We start from the raw sequence: 16,363 nt of genomic DNA, 5'->3' as shown, positions 1-16,363 counted from the left end.
GTCCTGAAGGAGTCATCTGTCCTGGATTCCTTGTGTTTCCAGTTGCTCTCTGCACCTATGTACATCCTCTGGTCTAGCCAGATTTGTAAGGTAGAATTGGGATCATGATAGTGGGGGGGGGGGAGGAAACATTTAAGAACTAGAGGAAAGGTATGTATTTTATCATTGCTTCCCAACACCCTGACTGGTTCATCTCCTCCCCACAACCCTTCAGTAAGGGGTGTCCAGTTGGCTGTCAATGGGATTTGAGTCTCCATTCTGCACTCACCCACATGTTTTTTTCCACTGTGCGACCCACTTCAGTGCCTGAAGCCCACAGGGTAAAGCCAGGCAATGGTTTGGGGTTACAGTTTTATTTGGAATGGGACACTGTGAGAGGTCCATGGGACCGGACCTGCCACAAATTCAAACTCATGCACCACCCACATTTTAATGATATGATTTTTGGCTCCTTGATGCTTGATACCTGATCCCTTTGACAGCTCATGGTCACATAGGCTGGTGTGTTTCTTCCATGTGGGCTTTGTTGCTTCTGAGCTAGATGGCCACTTGTATATCTTTGAGCCTTTAAGACACCAGATGCTATATCTTTTGATAGCTGGGCACCATCAGCTTTCTTCACCACATTTTCTTATGCATGCGTTTGTCTTCATTGTATCAGGGAGGTAGGCACCCATTGATACAGACAAGTTTATCTGATAAGCAATTGGCTTTTGTGAAGAAGGGTTTGTTTTTTGTTTCTGTGCACCAAATTGGGAGACTGATAGCAGAGGTCAATAAGATACATAGCTCCTACTCCTGCTGACTGAAGGTACCCAGGAGAGTACCTTGGGGAGAGATGACCATATGTCAGAGGAGAGTAGTGTCTTTCTGGGCTTTAGTTAGTCTCAATTATTGCTTGATCAGGATCGGTGGCCCCTTTGATTGACAGAGGTCCATTACCTACCCCCACAGATACTAAAAAGCTTAGGGTAATGCTGTGTGGTATAAGTGTACTCTCAGTGGGATAGACTTGGATTTGGAATCCCACTTAGCTATGTGACCCTGAACAGTGATCAACCAACAGACAAGGATGACAGAACAAACATCCTTTGAGCATGTGATGTCTGTGTACAGCTAACCATGCCATATACATGTAACCCTCACAATGGCCCAATGAGAAAAAGCAACTGATGCCCAGTCAAGGTTCACAATCAGGCCATGAGCTCATTAATGTCAGATTTTACTCACTTCTGAGAACCCTCCTGCTTATCTTTGTTGGTGTTTTTTTTTTATCTCCAAGTGGAGATGACATTTGCTGTCAGGATTAACTAAGATAATAAAAGTACAGTGATTTCTACTTAATTAATGATAACTGGGTTTGCTTGTTTAGGTTTTTTTAAATTTATTTTTTAATCATTTTATTGGGTGCTCATACAACTCTTACCACAATCCATATATCCATCGTGTCAAGCACATTTGTACATTTGTTGCCACCATCATTCTCAAAACATTTGCGTTCTACTTTAGCCCTTGGTATCAGTTTCTCATTTTTCCCTTCCTTCCCCACCCCCACCCATGAACCCTTGATAATTTATAAATTATTATTATTTTGTCATGTCTTACACTGTCTGATGTCTCCCTTCACCCACCTTCTATTGTCCATCCCCCAGAGCGGAGGTTATATGTAGATTCTTGTGATCAGTTCCCCCTTGCCAGATTCAGAAGACTCAGCCCCCAGCATCTCAGGTGTTGAGGGAAAGAGGAACCTGGCTTTGTATACTTCATGTTGTCCTTAGAACAGGCTGGGTCTGTGTGTACCCTTAGGTTGGAATTGAGCTCTGGGGATGAACTTGCTGGCTAGGATTTGCACACACAGGCCAAGCATAGGGTGAGTTAACACAAGACTATTGAGGGAGCCCAATAGGGGAGCACAGAGCTCAGAGCAGGTGTTGCCCAGCCTTAGCAGCTGGTGGGTGAAAGCAAACCCTCAGAGGGCCAGGTGACAAAAGTGCTTGCTTCTCTCTCTTTCCCGTGTTCCTGGGAGTCCTGAGGTGCTCGCTGTGTATCTGGCAGGTCCCAGTATTTCCCCACTGATGATTTCTTACAAAGCACACTCAATATCTACTTATCTGTGATCTTCACCAGCAAACTGTGAGCTCTCTGCAGGTCAATGTAGTCACGTCTGCTAGCACAGTGTCCGGCCCATAAGAGTTGCTGACTAAGGGAGTCAAATTCTGCAATGTGACCTTAGGCAAATCACATGTCTTGTCTGACCTAGAGTCATTGTAATGACACAAAGGCCCAGAGTACGTCTGGTGATGGTGAGACAGGAAGAGCTGCCATTCAGGAAGAGATAATAACTGCCAGGCATTTCTTCTATATTGTTCCAAGTCACAGTAGTCCCCTCAGCAATGTTTCAAGTGGATACCCATCGCTGTCTTACAAAAGAGGCAACCGAGGCTCCCAAAAATGGACTAGTTGTCTTGTACTCACTACCTAGGAAGTGGTAGAAGCGGGAAGGGGGCGGGGCATGACAGGCAAACCCAGGTGTGTCAGACTCACAACATACTTCAAACTATCACTCAAAGATTGGGCCCACATTTTATGACATCAACCGTCTTTCTACTTTATTATGCTATGACTTAAGAGAGAAGGAGATCAAAGTGTTTGTGACGTCATAACGAAGAGTAGGAATTGTCCCCTACTCTAGGTTTCTATCATAATGACGATACCGCCTGTTACATGAGATGGATGGGGGGGGGCGCAGTATTATTCCCAACACCTCTTATAAGTGAGGGATATGGAAAAGTTGCTGTCAAATAATTTTCCCCAGTCCTGAGACCTGATTTATATCCCCTTGGTAGGAAAGTAGTGCTGGAGGAAAGATCTAGCACCCTGGCTGGCTGAAAACCAGTTACCGGCCCAAATGTTCAATTCAGAGCTGTTCGTATTGTGATATTGCTTCTTCAGTCATAGAAGAGGGCTCAGAGTACTCCTGACATACCAGGATAAAACTCAGGCATGCCACGTGAAAGAAAGACACAGGGCCTCTCCTGTCCCTTTGAAACACTCTGAGCTTCAGCAACAGCAGAATGCCTCCAAGCCACCCACCAGTTGCTTCTTTCCTTTCTTTTGTCTCTCCTCTCTCTCTTCTCTCCCTCTGTTTTCCCCACTTTATCTTTTTCTACCTTACTTGTTATCTCTCTATCTCTGTCTTGATCTCTGTGTCGGTCCATCTAATTAGTTCTAGGTCTGTGGAAACCTGACTCTGATCTCCTTACACAATGCCTTACACACTCCTTGTGTTGGTCTCTGGCTAGTCTACGCATGGTGCATGGTAGGTACTCAATAGATGTTGGAGCTCCATCTGGCTTTACAGGATGAAAGGGTGCTTTTGAAGAGCCGTCTTTATCCACCTGCTGGCAAGTAGATCAGGATGAACAGGTGGCTGCAGGCCTTTCAAACCAAGACCGACTAGGATGAAAGGCCTGACAATCGACTTCAGAAAACCAGTGAATGAAGACCCTGTGGGTCGCAATAAAATGATCCACCTTAATATGACCACTTCTGTTTTACAAAGCTCTCCTTTAACCAATTCATACATACTTACACATGCTGCATATTCAACAAATGTTTTTCTAATGCATATAGTTTGATACTCTCATGACCTAAAGTGGTGAATATTTGACATCATGTTTTTCTGATATTGAGATGCTAAACTGTCACTTAAGAGTTAATCATATTGGCAAGCCCATATAGAAGCCTTTAACCATCACAAATAGAAGCAGGAATATCCTTGGCCAGGGAGTTTCCTTTGTATGTTTGTGTAAGGAGGCTATTTCCTTGAGTTGGCATCGAATTCCCTGGTTCAGAATTCTGAAGGTCAATTTTGTCAGCATTTTGGACTCATAACAACTCCATAGGACAGAATAGTACTTGGCCGTGTGGATCTCCAGGATTTTAACTCTTAACGGAGTAGAAAGCCTCAGCGTTCTCCCACAGTGACCCCCATGGGCCCGAGAGCAAACTGCTGCTGGTCTTGTGCCATCCTCACAATCGTGGCTACCCTTGCACCTGTGGTCACAGCAACGGTATCACTCCATCTCGTTGAGAGTCTTCCTCTCACCCTCTACCAGGCATCATGTCTGGCCCCAGGGCCTGCTCCCTCCTGACAACATGGTCAAAGTATACAAGACAGAGTCTTGCCATCCTCACTTCGAAGGAGTATTCTGGCTGCAGTTCTTCCAAATGGATTTGTTCATTACATGTTATATTCAATATTGTTCACCAATACCACCATGAAAATGCATAACTTTTTCTTTGACTTTTCTTGTTCATTGCTCAGTTTTTACATGCACATGAAGCCATTGAGAACACTGAGCCTTTGATCAGGTACACTTTAGACTTTTAAAGTGACATCCAGACTTTTCAACACTTTAAAGAACTCTTTTATAACAGATCCGCCCAGTATCGTATATCATCTGTTTTCTTCACAGCTGCTTCCATGGGTGTTGACTGGGGATCCAAGTAAAATTAAACCCTTGACAGCGTCAACATTTTCATTATAGATACAATTGTGAGGATTTGCTTTCTTTTTATTTCTTCCTTTTTTTTTGAGATATAGTCCGTACAGAACGTTGCTGTCTTTCATCCTCATGGGTCGGTGCTTCAAATCCTCTTCACCTTCAGCAAGCGTGTTAGTCCAGGTTGGCTAGAGAAACAAATCCAGAGAGACACTCATATGTGTATACGAAAGAGCTTTATATACAAGAGCAGTTCAATATTGAGAAAACATCCCAGCCCAGTCCAGATCAAGTCGATAAGTCTGACATTACTCCATATGTCCAATACCAATCTATAAAGTCCTCTTCAGACTCACAAAAACACATGCAATGACAGCAAATGCAGGAAGATCACAGTCCAGTGGGTGGGGAGTCTTGTGGATCCAGTGGAAATGTAAGCATCTCAGCGCTGGCAGTGGTCTCTATGTGGTTCCTCCCGCTCAAGGCACTGATGTAGTTCCATGTGTCTTTTTAAAAAATTGTTTTATTAGGGGCTTATACAACTCTTATCACAATCCATACATACGTAAGTTGTGTAAAGCACATTTGTACTTTCATTGCCCTCATTATTCTCAAAACATTTGCTCTCCACTTAAGTCCTGGCATTAGCTCCTCATTTTTGCCCTTCCCTCCTGGCTCCGCCCCCCCCCCCCCGCATTGAACCCTTGATAATTTATAAATTATTATTTTGTCATATCTTGCCCTGTCCGATGATATCTCCCTTCACCCACTTTTCGCTGTCCATGCCCCAGGAAGGCGGTCACATGTAGATCCTTGTAATCGGTTCTTCCTTTCCAACCCACCCTCCCTCTAGGCACCCAGTATCGCCACTCACACCACTGGTCTTGAAGGGATCATCTGCCCTGGATTCCCTGTATTTCCAGTTCCTATCTGTACCAGTGTACATCCTCTGATCTAGTCAGACTTGCAAGGGTGAATTTGGATCATGGTAGTGGGGGACTAGGAAGCATTTAGGAACTGGAAGGAAGTTGTATTTTTCATCAGTGCTACATCCCACCCTGACTGGCTCGTCTCCTCCCTGAGACCCCTCTGCCAGGGGATCTCCAGTGGTCTACAAATGGGTTTGGGTCTCTACTCCGCACTCCCCATCTCGTTCACTATGGTAACATTTTTTGTTCTGATGATGCCCGATACCTGATCCCTTTTCATAGCCAGGCACCATCAGCTTTCTTCACCACATTTGCTTATTCACCCGCTTTGTCTTCAGCGGTTGTGTTGGGAAGGTGCGCATCATAGAATGCCAATTTAATAGAACAAAGTATTCTTTCATTGAGGGAGTACTTGAGTGGAGGTCCAGTGTCCTTCTGCTACCTCAGTACTAAACCTATAAATATAGGCACATAGATCTATTTCCCATCCTCATACATAAATGTATTTGCATCTGTACATGTATTTATCTAGACCTCTATAAATGCCCTTTGCCTCCCAGATCTTTCCTCTATTTCCCTTGACATTCCTCCTGTCCCACTATCATGCTCTGTTCCCACTAGGGTTTCAGCAGTTCCTCTTGGCTATATTACCCTTGATCATGCCCTACCAGGCCTCCCACACCCTCCTCACCACCAATTTGGATCATTTGTTGTTCCTTTGTCCCTGGGTTTGTTAACACCACTTCCTTCCCATCCTCCCCCTCGCCCATGTCCCCCTGGATCTGTCCACCCCGTTCTTTTCTCCTCCAGATTGTTCATCCAGCCTATTTTATTTAGACAGACCTACGGAGATAATAGCATGCAGAAAAACAAGACAGAGCAAAACCAAATAACAATATACACCAAAACAACAACAAACCAATGACCAAAAAAAACCCAAAACAACCAAACACACAACAAGAAAGAAAAGCTTGTAGTTAGTTCAAGGATCATTTGTTGACCTTTAGGAGTATTTTCTAGTCCAGTCTGTTGGAGCACCATGCCCTGGCCCCAAAGTTCACCTTCAGCATTCCCTGGGGACATTGCCACTCCATTCCCTTGCTGTTCTGTTGCACCCCCTTAGTGTTTTGCCTCAATGTGGCAGGATCAGATAGGGTGCAATTCCCACACTGTGTCTCTGGTGTTCTCCCCTGTAGGACTACGGGTCAGTTGCGGGGGGCGTCATGTCTGATAGTGGGGCTGGCCATGTGGTCTTCTCTGTGGACTGGCTGCTCTAATTGGGGTCATTGTCCTCTAGGCCTAGTGGGGCAGGAGTTCCATGTGTCTTGTCAGCTTCCATGTCTCCCAGAGAAGTGAGCCAAGAAAGAGAGATAGAGAGTCTCCTGCCTCCAAGGAGGAATACAGGATTTCCCTGAATCCTCAGGAGAAAGCGATGCCTACACAGAGGCCTCATTGGCTATGACCTGATTGACAGGCTAGACTCAACCCCTTCACTCTTAATCTCAAATTCACAAACGATTCTATCACTACCACAGCAAGGCTATGTCATCTGCACATTGCAGGTTGTTAATGGATTTTCTAATGACATGTTCTTCATACCTATAGTTCAACTTCTCATATGATTGATTCAGCAAATAGGTGTGTAAATATGGTGAAAGAATACAACCGTGATACACACCTTTTCCGATTTTAAAAAATGCAGTGTTCTCTTGTTCAAGAGAATAGAAAAACTATCTCTTGGTCTAGGTTCTACATAAACACAGTAAATGTAATGAATTCACATTATTTACAGTGTTAGCCATAATTTATTATGGCAAACAAACAGCATAGCTTTCGAATAGCCAATAAAACACAAGTAAATATCTTTCTGTTATTCTCTGCTTTCAGCCAAGATTCATTTGGCATTAGTGATGAGATTGATTACTTGCTCTATGGCGCCTTCTGAATCTACCGTAGATTTCTGGTAGTTCTTTATCCATGTACTGCTGCTACTGGTTTTGAATTCCATTCAGCAAAATTTTACTTTTGTGTGATATTATTAATAGTGTTCAACAATTTTTTACCCTTTTTTATATCACCTTTTTTTTGGAATGGGAACACATATGGATCTCTTCCAATCAGTTGGTCAGCTCACTTCCTTCCAGATTGTTGGCATCATAGATGAGTGAGCACTCCAGCACTGCATCCATTGCTGAAACGTCTCGGCTGGTATTCCATCTGGAACTTTGTTTTTTAGCAAATGCCTTTGATTTCTTCTTTCAGTCATATAGGTTCTTAATCATAAGGTATCTCCTGATATGACAGACCATTGACCAGTTCTTTTTGGTACAGCTCTTTAAATGCTTCCAATATCGCTCATACTTTGCCCATAGAATCCTGCACTCTTGCAACTTAAAGCTTGCGTTTTTTTTTCAGCCTTTGAAAGGCAGACTGTGTTTGGTTCTCTGGTTCCAGTACTTTCCATATTAGCATCATAATATTTTACTTTCTCGACTTCAGCTACCCTTTGAAATCTTCTACTCAGCTCTTACTTCGTCACTTGTTCCATTCATCTTAGCTGCAACACGTTCAAGAGCAAATTTCAGAATCTCTTATAACATCCATCTTATTATTTTCTTTCTTTCTTGTTTTGTTTGCTTTTTTGTTAAATGACTATTGTCTTTCTTTATGTTGTCCGTGATATCAGCCCACAGCTTGTCTAGTCTTTGGTCAGTAATGTTCAATGCATCAAACTCATTCTTTGTTGTTGTTAGAACTCAGCAAAATATAATTCCAGTTTATTGTTGGAGAGCATTGTTTCACACATACGTCAAACAGGCCAAAAATTAATAATAAACAGCAACTTCTCAGACCAAAAAAAAGGAAAAAAATGAAAAAAAAATCTTTATCTTTGGCCTTTTGTAACCATCTCATACAAACCAACTACTTATAGTACAACTACATACATTCACAAAAACAGTTACTGGAATGCTCGCAATAAAATGGTAGTTGTTGTTGTGTTTGCACTACTTACAAATTTTTTCCCTCTCCTTTGAGATTACAGTGAACATGGTCACACCACAAGTCACCTCAAAAGTAGGACAGAGAATGCTCCGATGGCCGATTTGGTCAACGGAGATCCTTAAAAAGGGCTGACCCCTAACAATATGTACCAAATATAAAACATAAATTAAGTGGAGGGAGGGTGGATTGCAAAGGGGGAACCGATTACAGGGATCTACATATAACCTCCTCCCTGGGGGACGGCCAACAGAAAAGTGGGTGAAGGGAGACATCACATCAGACAGTGTAAGGGTTTTCAAGGGTTCATGGCAGGAGAGGAGGGGGAAAATGAGGAGCTGATGGCAGGGGCTTAAGTGGAGAGCAAATGTTTTGAGAATGTTGAGGGCAACGAATGTACAAATGTGCTTTACACAACTGATGTATGTATGGATTGTGATAAGAGTTGTATGAGCCGGGGCAGAGAATGTGCAGATGTGCTTTATACAATTGATGTATGCATATGTATGGATTGTGATAAGAGTTGTATGAGCCCCTAATAAAATGTAAAAAAAGAAAAGAAGAGAAAGAAAATGATTAAGGCAAAGAATGTACAGATGTGCTTTATACAATTGATGTATGTATATGTATGGATTGTGGTAAGAGTTGTATGAGCCCCTAATAAAATGTTAAAAAATAAAATAAAAATAAATAAATTAATTTAAAAAAAAGAGTTGTATGAGCCAGGGTGCGATGTAGCAAAGATGAAAAATACAACTTTCCTCTAGTTCCTAAATTCCCCCCACCCACTATCATGATCCCAATTCTACCTTGCAAGTCTGACTAGACCAGAGGATGTACACTGGTACAGATAGGAACTGGAAACACAGGGAATCCAGGGTGGATGGTCCCTTCAGGACCAATGGTGTGAGTGGCGATAGTACGAGGGTAGAGGGAGGGTGGGTTGGAAAGGGGGAACCGATTACAAGGATCTACATGTGACCTCCTCCCTGGGGCATGGACAACAGAAAAGTGGGTGAAGGGAGACGTTGACAGGGCAAGATATGACAAAATAATAATTTATAAATAATCAAGAGTTCATAAAGGAGGGGGAAGTGGGGAGGAAGGGGGAAAGTGAGGAGCTGATGCCAGGGGCTTAAGGGGAGAGCAAGCAAATGGTTAGAGAATGATGAGGGCAATGAATGTACAGATGTGCTTTACACAATTGATGTATGTATGGATTGTGATGAGTTGTATGAGCCCCCAATAAAATGATTTAAAAAATTTGTTCCCAACTAAAAAAAAAGTAAATTAAAAATATTAACAACTTTTAAAGTATTTTTAAGGAAAAAAAAGCAGGACCTTGGAAGTTTTGCCTCCCCTGTTGCAAGTTCATGGTGTGGTTTTGGTGGGTGTGTCTGCGGTGGTGCAGCCCGAGGTGGGCGGGAAGGACTCTACTTGAAGGTTAAAATGTTTAATTTTGAGATAGGAAGTGGGGGGTGGGGGGGTTAATAGGTCACAGTGGCCTTTGTGTTTGTCTGTGTTTTAAGTTGAACTTTTCCTTTTGCTGTGTAGTCTTCTGCTTCTTGGTATCCACATCCTCCTCCTCATCATTGTCAGCAACCCGTTTACCTGTAGCTGCCTCTGCCTCCTCATCCTCATTTTCTTCTTCACCATCACCTTCGTCCTCCTCCTCTTCCTTCCCACCTTATTTTTATTCCCCGTCTACCTTGTGGTTAGCCTCCTGTTCCCCATTTTGCTCTTTAGTGTTCCCATTAGTGGGGTCCACAACCTCCTCCTTTAAGTCCTTGCTAGTGACCTCAGAGCGGTCGGGGACTCTGGTGAGAGACCTGCGGAGAGGGAGAACCAAGAAACAATGCAAAGATCTCAAACTCATTCTTAAAATGGTTTCTGCATTCAAGTGGGATATGGTCAAGGTCTCATACTATGCATCACATGAACTTTGGATCTCGTGGACTGTTTGACTTGACTTCAACTTCAACAGGAACTTGCACATGAGGGCCTGAACTGCAGGCAACCAATGGCCTTTCTGACTGCTGATGCCCAGGGACTCATCATGTCTTTCCACAGAGGTAGTCAGCTTGCTGCCTGTGGATTCCTTCTGGTGTATAATTGCCTTCCATGTCTTTAAAAAAATAAAGTATTGGGACATATAAGTCATTTGCCCTGCAAAATTCTGGTGTGTAATATCTAGCTTTGTTTCTATCATCAAGACCATATTTTCCAGCAACCATTATTTCTTTGTTCCAATCATTGAATATTGATTGCATTGATTGGTTTCAGACTGCAGAAGTTGGTAAAAATCTCCAATTTGATCCTCTTTGGCCTCAGTAGTTGGTGTGTAATTTTGAACCATTGCATTAATGGGTTTCCTTGGAGACATATGGAGGTTATCTTATCACTGACAATCTTGTGCTTCAGGATAGATGCATTATTTTCACTTTAATTGAAATTTGTCTTCCCTAACTAAGGTTGGATGAAAGAAGCCCTCTTGATGCACAAGGTAAACCTTGGACTGCTAACCAAAAAGTGGGCAGGCAGTTCAAACCTACCAGCTGCTCTGGGAGAAAAGACCTGCTGAGCTGCTCCTGTAAAGATTACAACCTAGAAAAATCTATAGGGAAGTTCTGCTCTGTCCTATAGGTTTAGTATGGGGTCAGAACCAATTCAGTGACACAGGACAACAACAGCACTACGTTTAGACAATGAGACAATCTCCTATTGATTTCTCCACCCCCTATATTCTTCCCATTTCACAGCTGTACCATCACTAGCCTACTTGATGTTTTCAGAAAATGAACATTCTATTGCTTTAAATGTTTTAAACAAAACAAGTGAACATTAATTTGTAAGCAGCAAGTGAAGGAATACGCAATGCAGAGTGTGAAAAGTCCTCCCTGAGTCCATTCCTCACCAACCTTTACGACTTTGGATCATCCTCCTGGCAGCCCTCTGGCCTTGGTGTTTTTTTTCAAAAGCTTCAAGCACACACACAGGGAGCGAGAGTGGGATACTGGGTCCCTGCATACCCATCACCTAGTTTTAACTGTTGTGAATATTTTGCCAGTTGTGCTTCTGCTATCCTCAAGCCCAGTTTGGTTGTTTTGCTGTTTTGGTTGAAGTCTTTTAAAGCCAATCCCAGGTAGCATATCATTGCTGCTGTACATACCTCAGTTTGCATCTTTAACAAAAAATGATTCTTTTAACCTTAATCTTCAACATCATCACACCTAAGAGTTCATTTTCAAAGTTCCTTCATTGCCTTAAAATCTATCTTTTTACGGGAAGCATGTTTAAATAAGGATCAAAACACACGCTGAAGTTGGCTCTCATGCCTAAGTCTTTTTTAATCTGTAATAGCTTCTCCTTTTAATTTTTCCATGCCATTATTTCTTGAAGACATCAGCTTATTTGTCTTTTAGAATTCCCCACACTGTACATTAGCTGATTGCTTCCTCATGATGCAGATTAAACTGTTTCTCTCCTTTGGTCTCATAACATTTTTATCCCAGGAAACTCCATTTGTAGATTGATGAAGACTATAGCCCCTTCGCAGAATACTTCTATTATTCATTCTGATTTTATTAACTGCGATGTTCTGCTGTTGGTTGAACCATGTTCTCCAAAAAGATATGTTAAGGTCCTCCTTAACATGTCCTTGCTAGTGACCTCAGAGCGGTCGGGGACTCTCGTGAGAGACCCACGGAGGTGGCTGTGGAGAGGGAAACCCAGAAACAATGCAAAGATCTCAAACTCATTCTTAAAATGGTTTCTACATTCAAGTGGGATATGTTCAAGGTCTCATACTATGCATCTGTATGTGGAAATCTATAATATTTGTAGATTTGAATGCAACTGTAATTGGAAATAATGTCTTCACAGATTAGTACAGGTAAAATGAGATCATGGTGGGTGAAAAAAAAAAACAACAACAAAATAAATAATTCACTGCCATCTAGTTGATGCTGACTCATAGCAATCCCCCAGTGGGTTTCCAAGATTGTAACTGTTTATGGGAGTAGAAAGCCTGTCTTTCTCCTGAGGAATTGCTGGTGGTTTCAAACTGCTGGCCATTTGGATCACAGCCCGATGCATAAGTGGCCTTTAATCCAGTATATCTCAGGTTCTTATAAGAAAAGGAGACTAGACAGACCTTCAAAAAGGAAGACATGGTGATGATGCAGATGGAGATTGGGTCGTGTTTCTGCGAGTCAATGAGATCCATGGATTGCTCTCAGAGAGAGCATGTCACCACCCACACACACCTGGACTGCAAAGTTCTAGCCTCCAGAATGTCGAGAGAATAAATACCCATTGCTTAGTCAATGAGCTGCAGTCAATCAACATGGCGTTTCTAGCCCTAATTCCATAGTGATGTCTTATAATTCTAAGCTCTGTGCCTGTCACTATGGCAGCCTGCTGGCATGGTGGTAACATGTCAGACTGCTGACCATATGGTGAGAACTTTGGAACTAACAGTTGCTCCATGGGACAAAGACAAGGCTTTCTACTCCTGTCAAATGCTATAGTCTTGGAACCCCCCAGGGGCAGTTCTTGCCTGCCCCAGCAGTAGGGGAGCTGAGTTGGATTGGCCTCAACAGCACTGAGATGAAGAAAGAATCCCTGGAGCTGTCATGGACTCTTGGAGGCAATTCTCTACTATTCTAATGGTGACATTGAGATCTGGTTTAAGTTGTTGTTAACGTTGTGAGGTGCCATTGAGTCAGTTCCAACCCATAGTGACCCTGTGCACAATGGAACAAAACACTGCCTTTTCTTACAGCCACACAATCATTCCTCTTCTGGAGCCCATTGTTGCAGGCATAGTACCAGTCCATCTCCTTGAGGGCCGTCCTCACCTTGGTTGCCTGGTGGTGAACCAAGTTACTCCCTTTGTTTCCTTGGGGGCATTTTTGAGACTGCTTTACTGTGGGGTCCAGCCCTACATCTGGATGAGTCATCAGAGATGGTTGTGCAATTGAAGGGAAGACATTAAAGGACCTGATATCAGGAACCATATCAGAACAGGAGAGAGAGAATTTATTCTTATATCAAGTTATATCGTCTCAGGCACACAAGCCATGGCAAGCATACATGTAGCAGGTGGGGGACAAGTTAGGAAGGGGAGGCACTAGAGGCATACATGTGACAGGAAGGTACATACACAACAAGATGGGTGGGCTCTAGAGTTATGATGGCCGACTAACAGTCATATCAGAGCTGGCTGTTGGGTGTCTCTGAACTCTTCTCCAAGGGAACAATCTAATATCCTTTTCAAAAGGGAGTGGGCCCTACTTAGGGTGGGAACAGACAATCTGGTCTGATTGCTTTCAGTGGCAGGCAACCTTCAGTCAGGTAACCTTCAAGCAGTTGACCTTCAAGCATGTATAGTAGCAACCCTGTGTTTGCATGCACCTTAAGATTGGCAATATTATGAAGGGGCATCATGGGAAATAACTTTTGCTTAAGAGAATGTGAGTGGGACGCATCTCCAACCCACGAATGTGCAGGTCTCCCTCCACGGGAGCCACAGCCTCCCAGACTCTTGTAGAGAATGTGTCCGCATACAGGTTCTTCCTACTTGTGTTTCCCACACTTTGCTAGAGTGTGTGACTTAAGACACCTTCCTTGGGTGGGATCCAAATGCTGGTGCCCTTACGCAGGTCTTCTACCCATCACCTGGAACGCCCAGCCCTCTCTTTCCTGACTGAGCTTTGGTAGAAGCAAGAAGACCTGCTGGGACCCTAGGCCACTTTGTCTTCTGGCTTTGGGTCCTGCATTTGACTCACCCCTGGCTGACCTTGGGTAAGGGACTGTTATCAACACCCCTCACCAATGAAGCGCTTCCCCAAAGTTTAGTGCATTTCTGGGGAGCATTGCATGGAGTCCCATAAACTCAAAGAGGGGGTTGGGGAATGAATGGAGCAGAATAACATCGTGGACAGGTTAGACATTTAGGACATTTTTAATCTCCAACTCTTTGGGTCTAGTCCAGTACTAATTCTTCTGAAAGAAATTAATACCACACCCAGTTTGATATGTTATAGCAGCCCAAAAAAAGGAATTCATGGGAATTTAGGTATTTACTATATTCCAATCAATTATGGTCATTATTCCTTTTGATGCTCAACTTGTTCACACCTAGGCCAGTGAGACCCTCTTTAAGTTGGTCCCTATGTCCTGTTTGCTGTCATTTTTAGGAGTCCTGCTGACATGGTGATCATCAGGCTATTGACCACAAGGTCAGCAATTCAAAACTACTAGCCCACTCAGTGGGAGAAAGACAAAGCTTTCCACTCCCATAAAGAGTTGTAGTCTTTTTTTTTTAATAATTTTTTTTATTTTTACCACGATCTATACACCCATCCATTGTGTCAAGAACATATGTACATTTGTTGCCATCATCATTCTCAAACCATATGCCTTCTACTTGGGCCCTTAATATCGGCTCCTCATTTTCCCCTCCCCATGCCCCTCTCCCTCATGAACCCTTCATAATTCATAACTTATTATTATTTTGTCATATGTTACACTGTCCGACATCTCTCCCCATCCTCTTCTCTGCTGTCCATCCCCCAGGGAGGAGGCTATACGTAGATTCTTGTAATCGGTTCCCCCTTTCCACCTCATATTCCCTCCACCCTCCAGGCATCGCCACTCTCACCACTGGTTCTGAAGGAGTCATCTGTCCCGGATTCCCTGTGTTTCCAGTTGCTATCTGTGCCTATGTACATACTCTTATCTAGTCAGATTTGTAAGGTAGAATTGGGATCATGATGGGGGTGGGGTGGGGGAGGAAGCATTTAGAACTAGAGGAAAGTTATGTTTCATTGTTGCTACCCTGCACCCTGACTGGCTCATCTCCTCCCCACAACCCTTCAGTAAGGGGTGTCCAGTTGCCTACTGATGGGCAACTGATATGATTTTTTTGTTCCTTCATGTTTGATACCTGATCCCTTCGACAACTCATGGTCACACAGGCTGCTGTGCTTCTTCCATGTGGGCTTTGATGCTTCTAGCTAGGTAGCTGCTTGTTTATCTTCAAGCCTTTAAGACCCCAGACGCTATATCTTTTGATAGCTGGGCACCATCAGCTTTCATCACTACCTTTGCTTATGTACATGTTTGTCTTCAGTCGGGAAAGTGGGCACCCACTGACATGATTTTTTTCCTTGATGTCTGATAACTGCTCCCTTCTATACCTTGTGGTCAGACAGGCTGGTGTGCTTCTTCCATGTGGGCTTTGATACTTCTCAGCTAGATGGCTGCTTGCTTACCTTCAAGCTTTTAAGACCCCAAATGCTATATCTTTTGCTAGCCGGGCACCATCAGCTTTCTTGACCACATTTGCTTACACACATATTTTTATTCAACAATCATGTCAGGAAGGTGTGCATCCTGGAATGCCAATTTAATAGAACAACGTGTTCTTGCATTCAGTAAGTACTAGTGGAGTTCCAATGTCCATCTGCTGCCTTAATACTAAACCTATAAATATATGCACATAGATCTATTTCCCCACCCTCCTATATAAATATATATATATATGTGCATGCCAGTATTTAGACCTCTATAAATACCCTTTGTCACCTTGTTCTTTCCTCTATTTCCTTTTACTTTCCTCTTGTCCCACTATCATGCTCAGCCTTCATTTGGGTTTCAGTGATTTCTCTCGGTAACCTTGCCCTTCCTGAATCCCTACCAGGCCCCTCACACCCTCCTTGCCACTAATTTTGGATCATGTGTTGTTCCCCGTCCCTGGATTGGTCAGCACCACCTCTTTACCCCCGCCTCCCCCTCTCCCATGTCTCCCTCCAGACTATTCATCCAGCCTATCTTATCTAGATAGTTCTGTAGAGACAATAATATGCACCAAAAACCAAGGCATAGCAAGGCAGGTGACGAATGAGAACACAGCAATTACAACAA

At 43.2% G+C, this 16,363-nt stretch overlaps 1 protein-coding gene and 1 non-coding gene across 9 annotated transcripts in view; one reads left to right on the top strand and one right to left on the bottom strand.

Moving 5' to 3' along the window:
• ASTN2 (astrotactin 2) overlaps window positions 1–16,363 on the top strand; it is a 1,111,474-nt gene that overhangs the window by 815,116 nt on the left and 279,995 nt on the right. The gene's annotated exons all lie outside the window — the stretch shown is intronic.
• Window positions 284–417, bottom strand: LOC142460557 (small nucleolar RNA SNORA42/SNORA80 family). The gene has a single exon (XR_012786740.1). It is a non-coding gene; the product is annotated as a small nucleolar RNA SNORA42/SNORA80 family (small nucleolar RNA).

This window comes from Tenrec ecaudatus, chromosome 10, assembly GCF_050624435.1.
Source record: "Tenrec ecaudatus isolate mTenEca1 chromosome 10, mTenEca1.hap1, whole genome shotgun sequence".
Classification (NCBI taxonomy): Eukaryota; Metazoa; Chordata; class Mammalia; order Afrosoricida; family Tenrecidae; genus Tenrec; species Tenrec ecaudatus.
This window is presented reverse-complemented; position numbering and strand designations above follow the sequence as displayed.